This window comes from Limulus polyphemus, unplaced genomic scaffold (assembly GCF_000517525.1).
Source record: "Limulus polyphemus unplaced genomic scaffold, Limulus_polyphemus-2.1.2 Scaffold412, whole genome shotgun sequence".
Classification (NCBI taxonomy): domain Eukaryota; kingdom Metazoa; phylum Arthropoda; class Merostomata; order Xiphosura; family Limulidae; genus Limulus; species Limulus polyphemus.
Genome location: NW_013666022.1, coordinates 519,387 through 531,607, shown reverse-complemented (window position 1 = coordinate 531,607; position 12,221 = coordinate 519,387). Strand labels below are relative to the sequence as shown.

The 12,221-nt window shown below is 34.3% G+C and overlaps 1 protein-coding gene across 2 annotated transcripts in view; it reads right to left on the bottom strand.

The window, feature by feature from the left end:
• The window catches only part of LOC106458075 (peroxidase-like), an 82,793-nt gene extending 77,987 nt beyond the window's left edge, over positions 1-4,806 (bottom strand). Inside the window, exon 1 of one of the 2 annotated variants that reach the window (XM_013917530.2) lies at positions 4,673-4,806. The gene's annotated coding sequence lies outside the window, so the exon portion shown is untranslated. The remainder of the gene's footprint in view (positions 1-4,672) is intronic. The other variant, XM_022384201.1, reaches the window with a different exon arrangement.
• Between the last annotated feature and the right edge of the window lie 7,415 nt (positions 4,807-12,221).

Genomic DNA, 12,221 nt, shown 5'->3' with positions numbered 1-12,221 from the left:
GTACCTTTGAAGATAGAAAAGATCATGCTAAACGTGGATTCAAGATAAAAGTAACCTCATTAGGCCCAATAGATCTGGTTTGTTTGGTTTGGTTTGAATTTCGCGCAAAGCTACACGAGGACTATCTGCGCTAGCCGTCCCTAATTTAGTAGTGAAACACTAGAGGGAAGGCAGCTAGTGGGATTGACTGCCACACTATAACGCCCCCATGGCTCAAAGGGCGAGCACATTGCGAGTCAAGCGCCCTAACCACCTGACCATGCCGTGCTCCAGTAGATTTGATGGAAATAACGAGATACTATAAATAGTTTTTAACACATTCATTTTAATTAGTCCATTACGGATTCCAAGTCAGTAGCGCGTGAAAATAGCATTTCTGATCTATCTTTTTTTCTGACACAAGCTACTGTTCAATGTTTTCCTGTAACACTACAACTCGGCAGTTAAGATTGGCCTATGACTGTAAAAGTTCGAGTTGGACTTATTTAAAAGTGAATATATTTATCTTATGTTAGTGGAAAGGAGTTATTTGACAAGACTCATGCGCCCATTCAGAAATTAAAATGAGAAAAGAAAAACAATCAGGAAATTTATAATGGGACTATAAAACGGACTATATATTTTACTTTTATATGCGAGGTATAAACAATTTTATACCGCCAGGGGCACTTGGCAACAATAATAATAATTCACATACCATATTTCTTCTAATATAAAGGTACAGAAATATAACAATTTTATTCACTGACGTTAGTTACAGGAGTGTATTAACTATATATGTAGCTTGGACTTTCAGAGAAGGGTATATTTATCCTGTATTCTAGGTAGCTTTCACGTTAATATTCCCGATATCTAGGATATCTGTATGTTTCACAATAATTCTTTCTTTCTCTTTTCGTGCCCTGGTGAGTCAGCAGTAAGTTTACGGACTTACAAGGTCAAAATCCGGTGTTCGATATTACTCGCAATAGACCTAGTGCAGATAGCCCATTGTGTAAATTTGCACTAAGACAACAACAAAACACCCTCCCCCCCCGGTAGCTCAGCTGTAAGTCTGGGGGCTTATAACGCTAAAAGTCAGATTTCGATACTGGGTACAGGTTGGGCACAACAAAGATAGTCCATTGTGTAAATTTGCACTAAGACAACAACAAAACACCCTCCTCCCCGGTAGCTCAGCTGTAAGTCTGGGGGCTTATAACGCTAAAAGTCAGATTTCGATACTGGGTACAGGTTGGGCACAACAGAGACAGTCCATTGTGTAGCTGGGCACTTAGTAACAAACATTAAACCAGTCTTTATTTTTTGAATAAGTCTTACATGCATTCTCTAGAAACTGCTGTGCGTCTTATCTTTCTTATTAAACAAATATTTATTATTTTTTATTATTATTGTAGTTATTCTGTGTTGTTGGTTAAGTCATCATTGGTGTTCTAAACAGGGGCGTCGCCAGCTACCAAAAATAATCGGGGCTTAGACCCCAAGAAGTAGCTACTACGCAAAATAATCAAAACATAATTGAAATATGCAATATATTATAATATACGTAAGATCTTAAACCTTATTCTGAGTACTGTGAAATACATCGGAGTACGGGCACTGTAGGCCAGAGCCCGGCAACGACGCCTTGAGTTTTAAACACAAATTTGAACGAGATAATGTTTTCAAAGTGTGATGGATGTCCTTACACTACTGTATAAAAACAAAATTGGAACAAAAGTTAAAACACTTGTATTTCACTTAGAATGGTGCATTTAATAGTGTTGAATTAATAACACATCAAAGCCTTTCCTCATTATTTGAGGTATAGGCTATACTAACATTTGAACTTGTAATATTTATCATAATGATCCTTTCTAGCTCTTATTATTTAAATAAAAGAGGGTATAGTCATGGTTCATTGCTAAGAGGCCGGGTGTGACTTGTTAGCCTGCGGGATTGTTTATCCGAGGTTCTTGTGATTCGCGTCGTTCCATAAGAGTAGCCCAATAGTTGGCGGTGGGTGTTATAGTAGCTGCCTTCCTTTTATTATATCAGGCCAAAATTGAGGAAAGCTAACCCTTGTGAAGCTTTGCACGAATATCCGAAAGATAACAAACCAATCAATACTAAGCATTTTAAACACTTGCAAACTAAGGGTTGTATGACGGCTAACTCGTTTTAAGATAGTTGTCACGTTTACGTTTTTGTCATTAAAACTGAAATAAACTATACTTAATATTCAAGTAGGTTTGATGAAGGACTCCGATTGATAATTACATTCAAGAACCATGATGTGTGATCTCGCTTGCAAGGTCATAATACGCATTCAAAGTTTAAACATGCGATTAACTACAAAACGTGAGACGCAAAAGTCAGATATATAACAGCCATGATCCGTATAACCCGTAACTCGTGCTCAACAAGTTTTTATTTTTTTTTTACTTGTATAATCTAAGCTAATACCTGTTTGTACCTATACTTGGAAACATTATATTATTTAGTAAAATAATATATATTTGTGTGTGTGTGTATTATTTCTATGTGTTTATAGTACTGTTATCTTTCTCTTAAAATTACACATTTTCTATTAAAAGTATAACTCTGCTGTAGTGTTTAGGTTTCAACTACAGCAATATTGTAGCGCAATCGAAAAATGTTATATGGAAGAAGGTCGATAAGAAAGGTTCGATATTACAACTGATAACTCACAATGCGTAATTCAAACCAGGGACAACATTGATGATTTGATAGAGGAATATATTTTGTTAAATATGTTTGCTAGGCGTATGTTTGTTTGTTATGAATTTCGCGCAAAGCTACACGAGGGCTATCTGCGCTAGCCGTCCCTAATTTAGCAGTGTAAGACTAGAGGGAATTTGGAGAATAGGCGGGTGCTTCGCAATACATATTTAACAGTGTAAACCATGTATGTTTCTAAATATAAATTTAACCCAAACAAACGTCAATACTAAAATATATAACAATAAATTCGTTACAATGTATATTTATATATTCTTTTTTTGTAATAGCAGAAACACAAATGAAAATAATTCCAGATAATTTGCTTATACCACGACCATGCATAACACATAACGTTCGTTTTGCCCATAATTTTAAAGCTATAGACTAGAGGAATACAGCTGATCACCAGCGCGTGATTATATATATATATATATATACATATTCGCGTGAACAGGAGGCACGCCTACTCCAAAATCCAGCATGCTAACCATTGGATCACACTCGGACCGCTTGTGGAGTAGCTTAAGACTACTATACAGGTTTAAAAACCCATGCATCTATTTTTGCGGAGAAATATAAAATTTGATGAGATCTGAAATTCGAAAATATTTGCTACAGGTTACTCAAAGACAAAACCGACAGACATAAATAAAGCATTTTTCAGAAACACATTGTATTACTCTACGTTTGGGTTTTCTTTATGCCTCATTTTGCGACACCCCACTCTCTGTTTGTAGTAAAGTAGTTTGTTATCGGATTATTTCCCTTGAACGAGCGCTAGATTTGTAAGATAATGTTGTACCCCATTACTACAGTTTATATTGTTATTTAAGTATTATCAAAGGTACATATGAATCTACTAAACATTTATGAAGTTATGGAAGAGAGTTAGGGGAGTCTTTAAGGTTATAGGTAAAATTATTTAAGTCCTTAGCTATTGTAGTTTCATTGGAAATTTAAATAAAGTTAATACAAAACGCTAATAAGCTAAATATACGAGGCAGAAAATATATTTACGGTACGGTTACGAAAAATGCGTTGTATTATGTTAATTACTAATATTACGGATGGGAACGCTACGAAGAACGCGTGAATGTTTACCATTGAAAATTCACTCATAGGAGTTACCACAGATGTATTTTGGTAATTACTAAGATTAAAAATGTGAAAAAAAAGAGAAAACAGGCATGGTCACCATTAAATACTCACTCGTAAGAATGATCATAGATGCATTACGGTAATTACTAAGATTATATATGTGAACGCAATAAAGAAGTTAGGGATGTTAATTAATGATTCTCTTCAGAACAATATTTGCTCACAGTATGACAAATTTGTTCAAGATATTGAGTTTGTACGAATAGCATCGCATTAAATACTGAATAGAAATATTAGAGGAAATTAGAAAAACCAACGATTAAATTTCACGAACATAGCTTATGCATGACATAATTCTATAAAAAACACAAATTTCTTAAGCACTTTTATTTTGGGAATGCATATTTCCTTGGTAGGATGTTGAATTTTCTGTCCTCTTAGTAAGCTGCATGTTACGTAACCTCCTATTTGGCCGTAGAAACGTTTCGCACAACCACACCTTTTCCTAAACAAGGTTAAAGACACAGAGCTCTAGGGTTTAAGAGGCCTTGTGTTAGCACATTTATTATTGTAAAATAATAAACTTCATCGAAATAACTGCCACGAACAACACTCTATTTCTGTCTTATAGGAAGTATGCTCCATGTTCAAACAAAACCTATGTAAAATTTATATTCTCCTTCTCAATCACAGCAGCTAATTTTACTGATGGACGTCTGGTTAAATCAAGATTATTGAACAATTCGTACATTAATTGCTAGTAATTAACTAAAATAAAAGTGGAAGGAACCTTTAAACTTTTAGCGAAACTTTTTTTTTTTTTTGCTTATTGAAGAGCTTATTCGCTTACCTTTTACAAATCCGTGATCTACAGATTGAAATCCTATTTTATATCTTTAGAATCAAAATGCTGAAACAAGGTAACAGTGGGGGAAAGCGTTAATATACAATCTAATTATACCAAGGTGTCGCAAACTACGCCAGGGAAGGTGTATATACTGCATACATTTTCGTCACGTGATATAGAAAATTCTTAATATTCATTGGTTACCTGGTAGAGCTCCGCCTCTCGTCTTAATGTTACCAATCGCAATGGAAGTTCGTAATTCTTAACTAGTTGGGATACTTGTTAATTCAAAAAATTATGATTTTTTTAAATTATCGGAACAGACAAACAAAGAACAAGAGTATTATTTGGAACAACATTTGGCGGCAAGAAGGAAACGCATCCTTTTTATCAACCAGTTCACATACATACAAGCAGTAGACAAGCACCTATCCTAATAACCATTTCCTTAGCAAATACAGACATATTCTGCCCAATGGTTTATACTCTAGGTCACATCTTGATAGACAAAAAGTTCGAAAATGTTAGAGAAAAGATCTAGATGATATAAAAACCTACATGTGGAAATATTTTCAGGTGCTTGATACACATTTCCCATAAATATAACCAATAATTTCTGTTACTTCGTCCTACAAAGAGGTTAGGGAAAAAAAGAAGCAAAGTTTGAATGACGATAAATAAAACAAGAAAAAAAAACGTAATCAGCCCTGGTTCGTTCACTTATTTCAGAGTCTCTAAACCGCTTCCACTGTTCAGTTGCGTTACTAGTGAGATTAAACCCAGTGTCGGCGTTAGGGTGGGACAGGCCCCCAAGCTAATGCTGTGCAACAAATGTATACCTATTTTAGATTTATCCCCATTATATGTATCACTCCTCCCTCACCAACCACCACACACACACAAAGTTAAGAAAAGCTGGAGCCAGGACTAGTTAAATCCACCTTATTCTTGATTATTTAGGTGAAAGATATAAAAATATTGGTTCAAAATAAAAATCAAACAGATATCTAAGGGATGAGAAAAATATTAAAAATTCAAGTAATTCGGTAATTTAAATTTACATTCTCCCAACGAGACAAGAGAAAGAAAGGAAAGGGGGGTATAATCATTAAATATTAGAAGATTTCTTGCACTGATCTTAAAATATAAAAAATAAAACGAGCGGTACCAAAATTTATTAGTAATCGCACTGCAAGATCCCGAGCGAGATCAACGCTATTTTCAAGTTTTGAACAACTCGACTTTCAAGATCTACATATCTACATCTGCCGATGCGTTTATCAACGCTATATTTTAAGATCTGTGCAAGAACTCAACTAACAGATGTTTCCGCATATGAAAGCTATCTTCATTAAATATTACGTCTTTAAGTTGATTTTTATCAAATTAACTTTATTTGCCTTTATCTGAACACATCTGTTAAAAAAAAAAACTTATAATTTCTTTCAGATTATCTTTAGTACAATTTTATTTGAATCAGGCGTGGTCTTTTGGTGGTTCATGGTTCGCGAGCCGACGCTGAAAACAAAACCATTTATACTTTTTGTCAGTAAGTGCATTACAAAAATAACGGTCTAATACCACCATTTGGGTAGCCCAAAATCTGGGCTATCAGTTCAGAATTACGAAAGGATATGCGCAGACAGCCCTTGGGAATGAATGGTTATATTCATTTTATGAATATGTTTCAAACTTTAAACATTACCCATTTAAAAATATGTTTTTAAAAACCTAACAATGTAAAGTAAACCAGCCGTTAATACGCAATAAATCGTAAATTAAATCCATTTAAAAACTGTAGAATTATCACCAACGGGTTTTCCACACTCATAATCTGTAGATAAAATCGAAACCATCAGTCGAATAAGCATAAGTAGGTGCTCGAGATAATTGGAAACCGGAGACGTTGTTTGCTAACCATTTCATACAATAAGCGAATGAAACAAATGATTACTTAAGAAGCTACGAAACTTAACAAAATATGTATAAAAACTATGAAAGTACATTTACAGCGTGACTTAGAAAAACTATACATTTTCACCTTAATTACTTGTGTATCTTTTCTTAATAAATAGTTACTACGTAAAAATTTAATCATTTTTAGTGTTAAAGACTTCTTTCATAAAAGTAATTTTATGAGGTCACTGTAGCGGCTGTAAGTGTAGCTGAGATTGCAATAGCAACTGTAGCAGCTATAAGTGTAGCTGATGTTACATGTTATTATTGTAAAAGCTATGTCTAGAAGAGATTATATGCTGTTACTATAGCAGCTATACATTTAGCTGAGATTACATGTTGTTGCTATAGAAGCTGCACATTTAGCTGAGATAACATGCTGTTATTGTAACAGCTATATTTGTAGCCAAGATTACATGTTGTTATACGTGTATCTGAGGTTAGATATAGTTACTGTATCAACTATAAGTGTAGCTGGAATTTTAGGTACTTACTATTGCATCTACAATCTTATGAACTTCTGTTTAATTGTTTGTTTGTTTGTAATTAAGCGCAAAGCTACATAATGGGCTATCTGTGTTCTGCCCACCACGGGTATCGAAACCCGGTTTCTAGCGTTGTAAGTTCAGCAGGTATGTTGCTGTGCCATCGAGAGGCTTTCTGTTTAATTAGAAAAATAGGCAAATTAGACATTAAAAAAATCAAACAAATAAGGTCGAAAAAAATGATGGTCAAAGGATAATACAAGTCTCAAATAAGTTGAAAGTTTTCAATAAAAAATAATCTCCTATTCAGCGGATCCCCGTGACAACATTAGAACAACAAAAAAAACCTGTTTCCTTTATCTTATTTACGGTCACAGCCCCTCCTAAGCAACCTGTACATGTATGCTATTAAATTGCCACCTCTAGCATTGAACTTTTCAGCATTGGCCACATTATGATCTGTGAAATAGATAGCCGGATATCGTTCCGATAAGTTGCAAGAAAGAGAACACACGCACAAATTCGAGATGTGTAAGATGATTCTTGATTAAAGAGAAGGGTATGTTCGCAAGTGCAGTACATGGTGTCTAATTTCAGAAGTACAGCGGCTTCTACAACACCTTCTTCCCCAAAATCTATTATTTTCAGAATATAAATAAGTAAACAGGTGTTAAGATATATCGATATATATGTGTGTTTAATTTATAAGCAAACCTCAAGATTTAATATTAAATCGTAATTTACTATCAGTTTATTTGTATATAAATGGTTCAGGCATGGGCGCCCACAGAAATATTTTCGGGGGGAGGGGAAGCAAAACATGTATGTAGGGGGATCAGTTTTTATAGTGTAAGTCAAAAGACTAAAAGAATATGTATTATGTGTTTAAACGCAAACCCAAATTTACAGTTTTAATAACAATTACTGAAAATATTTAGTTTAACTACGGTGTTAAGTTTACATCATAATACCTGCAATTTTGTTTTTGTGAGATGTAAGGGAGGCAAATGCCCCTTCCTGCGGGTGCCCATGGATTCAGAGGGTATAAATACATCATAGGCTTAATTAAGACTTAAGGTTGGTGTATAAAGTGATTTTTACAAATGTATGTGTTTTATGAGTTTAATAAAATTAAACTGCCAACAGTATGGCAGTTTAAAGTAATATGTGATTGAACCTTTTACTCTATTCTCTGGTTTCCTACATTTTCTTTTAGTTCATTCCGTAATCCACAATTATAGTTTGTTTGTTTTGTTTTTTGAATTTCGCGCAAAGCTACAAGAGGGTTTATTTGTTTGTTTGTTTTTGAATTTCGCGCAAAGCTATACGAGGGCTATCTGCGCTAGACGTCCCTAATTGGGCTACTCTTTCACCAACGAATAGTGGGATTGACCGTCACATTATAACGCCCCCACGGCTGAAAGGGCGAGCATGTTTGGTGTGATGGGGATTCGAACCCGCGACCCTCAAATTGCGAGTCGAGCGCCCTAACCACAACTATAGGTTTCCAGAACATCTTTAATACGAATTTTGTGTTAACTGTATAGATGTATGTATTTTGGGTCACGATTGTCAAGTTGTTGTTTTTTAAGTGCAACTCTTCTGACTGGTTATTAAACATTGACTTCACTTTTGAATAGCATGTACCAAATATTTCTATGGAGTGATTGGTATCATCATGGTTGTTAAGAAAAATACATGAAAAATTGAGGGATCCGATTCAATAACCTGAAAAACCGTCTGGAAATCAACATCATTTTCTTATCTTTATACAAAAGAGAATGTAGTTAAGATATAGATTTGTAAAATCCTAAGAAGAAAAACAATTACAAGAGCCTTCAAATACTAGTTACGTCATATAATTTAATTCATATGTCCTTTACCAGTTGCGCTGTTTTTTAAAGCTTCATGCTATGGCAGATTATCAGGTTCATAATGGTCCAAAGTCGTGATTAATTGTAGTGGAGAATCGCACCTTGGTGTAAGGGAACAAGGCCATGGTAGACTGGTTTCCTTGAGTTAGTTTTTTTTAAAAGAAATACAATATAGCCATGTGTTTACTCCGTTAGAGACTGTCTTGTAGGTATTCTTTTTATAGCGTTGTTAATTCGACTGTTCCTACACCCTTTTTTGTTAATGTGGCCACATGTTAATGTTTATTGTTTATGTATCATGTATATTTCTGAGGCCAGTTGGAAACGTAGCGCATTCTCAACACAAACTTGTACCGTTATGATTCAAGTAAAATATTTGTAGATGACAAGTTTTAATGAAATATTTCATTATATAATTTGCTTTTCTCTTCTTTGCATTTTTTTAATTACCGCATTCATTAGAATTTGACGTAATAACCCTGATTTGATGGTTTTTGAATTTGTCTGCAATGTAATTTCTTTGGTATTTCTAAATATCCTCTACTCGGCCAGTGAAGAGCATTACTTGTTGTCCTATACAATTAGTGAAACTGAGGTAATGTATTCATGGGCAAAGTAGCTCTCTGCTACAGAACAACAAAGAAACAAAGATAACTAGAATGAAACTACTCCAAAGTTTTCTGGACTACACGCGTTTATACCAACTACATACAATCAGAATAAACGAAAAATTTAAAAATTGATAAAAGATTATGGACGTATGATATATCTGCGGATCACAGAATTGGCAAGTTATTGATAAAATTATATCCCTTATCGTGGTTCTGAAAATACAACAACAAATGATCAAAAGTGAGGGCGTTCTATTTAATATGTATCTATATACTGTATATACTGTGCATATATATATTTTTTCACACACAGGGAAAACAGTAATAATTTCAAAGTCGCTCCAACGAAGTGCAATACAAAGGAAACTTAAAATCGATGCTCGTAGTAACTATATTTAGAGTGTTTTCCTACCTGTTTCACTTTACAGGTAATATAATGTTACGTTGGATTCTGCATTTATCGGTCATCTTGAACGGGAGTTAACACGCACTTATCTGTAGGTTATTCTTTAAATTTGGAAAATATACAGGGCGGTATATTTACTCTTTGTACTCGCATTTTACTAATAACTATTTTACTCTGCTATGTTCGTATTTATTACTTGTTTGTTTTTTAAATGAGTCTGTATATTTGAATGAATTAGCTCACTAATCACTTAGTGAGTGTCCACGCTCATGGTAAAAACAGAATAAAGGTAGTTCAAGGTTTCGTAATGAACAGGGAATATAGAGTTTGAAGTGTATTGATGAACAAGTAGTAGGTGGTTCGAGGTTTATTTCTATGCACAGTCTGTATAAGGTTCAAGGTTTGTTTCTATGAACAGATGGTATAAGGTTTAAGATTTATTAAGATGAACAGACAATATAGGGTTCAATGTATATTTTTATGTCCAGACAGGACAAAGTTCGAGGTTTATTTCTAAGAACACGCTTTCCTTTGTACTCAATAAAAACTAATAATTACAGGTAATACAGTGCTTTGCAAAAGTCTTCACCCCCTGTATTGGTAATAAATTTTAGGTGTTTTCTTGTGAAAGACATAACTCAAATGGCCAAAAATATTTATTATATTAATCTCAGACAAGTTTCTAAAGATTACAAAGAACAAAGGGTGCATTATTACCCAATTTAGTGATATAACACAAAAAAATCGTGAAAACACATTCAATAACCTGGTAAGCCACAACTGAAGCATGGGATCCTTCTCTCTCAAGCTTCTATTATCTATGGGAGGTCATCTATTGCTAAATAGATGGTTCAACCATGGCAACTGGAACTGGGGAACCATGATGTTTATTTTGAAAACATGCTTGCTGCACCTTGACGCCTTATGGCACTTGTAGCAGCGAGGCTCTTAGCTTTTGGTTGACACTTTGGTCGAGCCTTGTTGCTGCTGTTGCTACTATCGCTGTCTTCTCTACTGAGCAGTTTAATTTGACTATTTCAAACAACATTGCATATTAATTGTTTTTATAGGAGCAATATGTCCCTGAGATCCATATGGTGCCACGTAGGCTCACTCATTATTCCCTTGATTAACAAATTGATGCCTTCCATCGCAATCTCCCAAAATCATATATTTGGCTTTAGAGTAATACCAGTTCGATTCATCTTAAGAAATGTTTTTCAATGTATTTATTCTTTAGTATTTTTTATTATTTTCGATATCGTAAATATGAAATGTGTGTTATGCACTTTGGGATAAGCTTACCATCTTTGACACTGCTAAGTTTGTAAGTCCAATAAATTCTTCTGATTTTTAGTTGCCATGTGAGGGTGTGTTCTGTACTTATTCAAAGGGTGATATTAACATCAACATGTTAGAATAGATAATAGTATCATTTAAATGGAAATCACTATATATGTTTAACCACGTGGTTCTAACAGATTCCCGATACTGGGATGAAGGGTATAAGATTCCATTTCTGATCTTGGGTTTGAAGTTTCAATCACTCAAATAACCACAGATTCATCAACCAAATAAGAAGAAATAAAATGCTTTTGTAATTCATGTATCAAATCAGCACATAATACACTACTTTTTTTCTGTATCAAAGAAATCAAAGGCTAGGAGTGACAGTGTGACTATTGTACTCGCACAATGAACCCGAGATTTTGCGATTCGTGTTTTTCTGCCACAAAAAACACTCCACATTAGGGATTGTGGGTGCACTATAAGAGTAATAGGCAAACCCCACTATTAAGTCAGACAAGGGTATTTCAAGGGTTTTCAGTTGTTGTTGACTAGCTGCCTTCGTTTAAGTATGCCAATTCCAAACAAAGGACAGCTACACAGCTATATTATTAATTTATTTATTTTATAGGTGAATATTTTATTCTTGTTTAGTTTTTGTTATAATAAGAGTTAAAAGCAGACGATTGTAGGAAGTTGTGTGTATAATTCATTGATGTTGAGACTATCGAATGTCGCGTGCAATACATTGACGTCGACAATATAGAACTTTCTAGAAGGCATGCAGACCATTAAGTGATAAACATATATATAGCGTGAGACGAGAGAAAACAGCAGACAGACAATAGCAGAAGGGAGTAAGGTTACGGGCAAGGAAAAGTTCGGCTTGAATTTAACTACCATAGAAGTGATAAGCCTAACGATTAACATAGG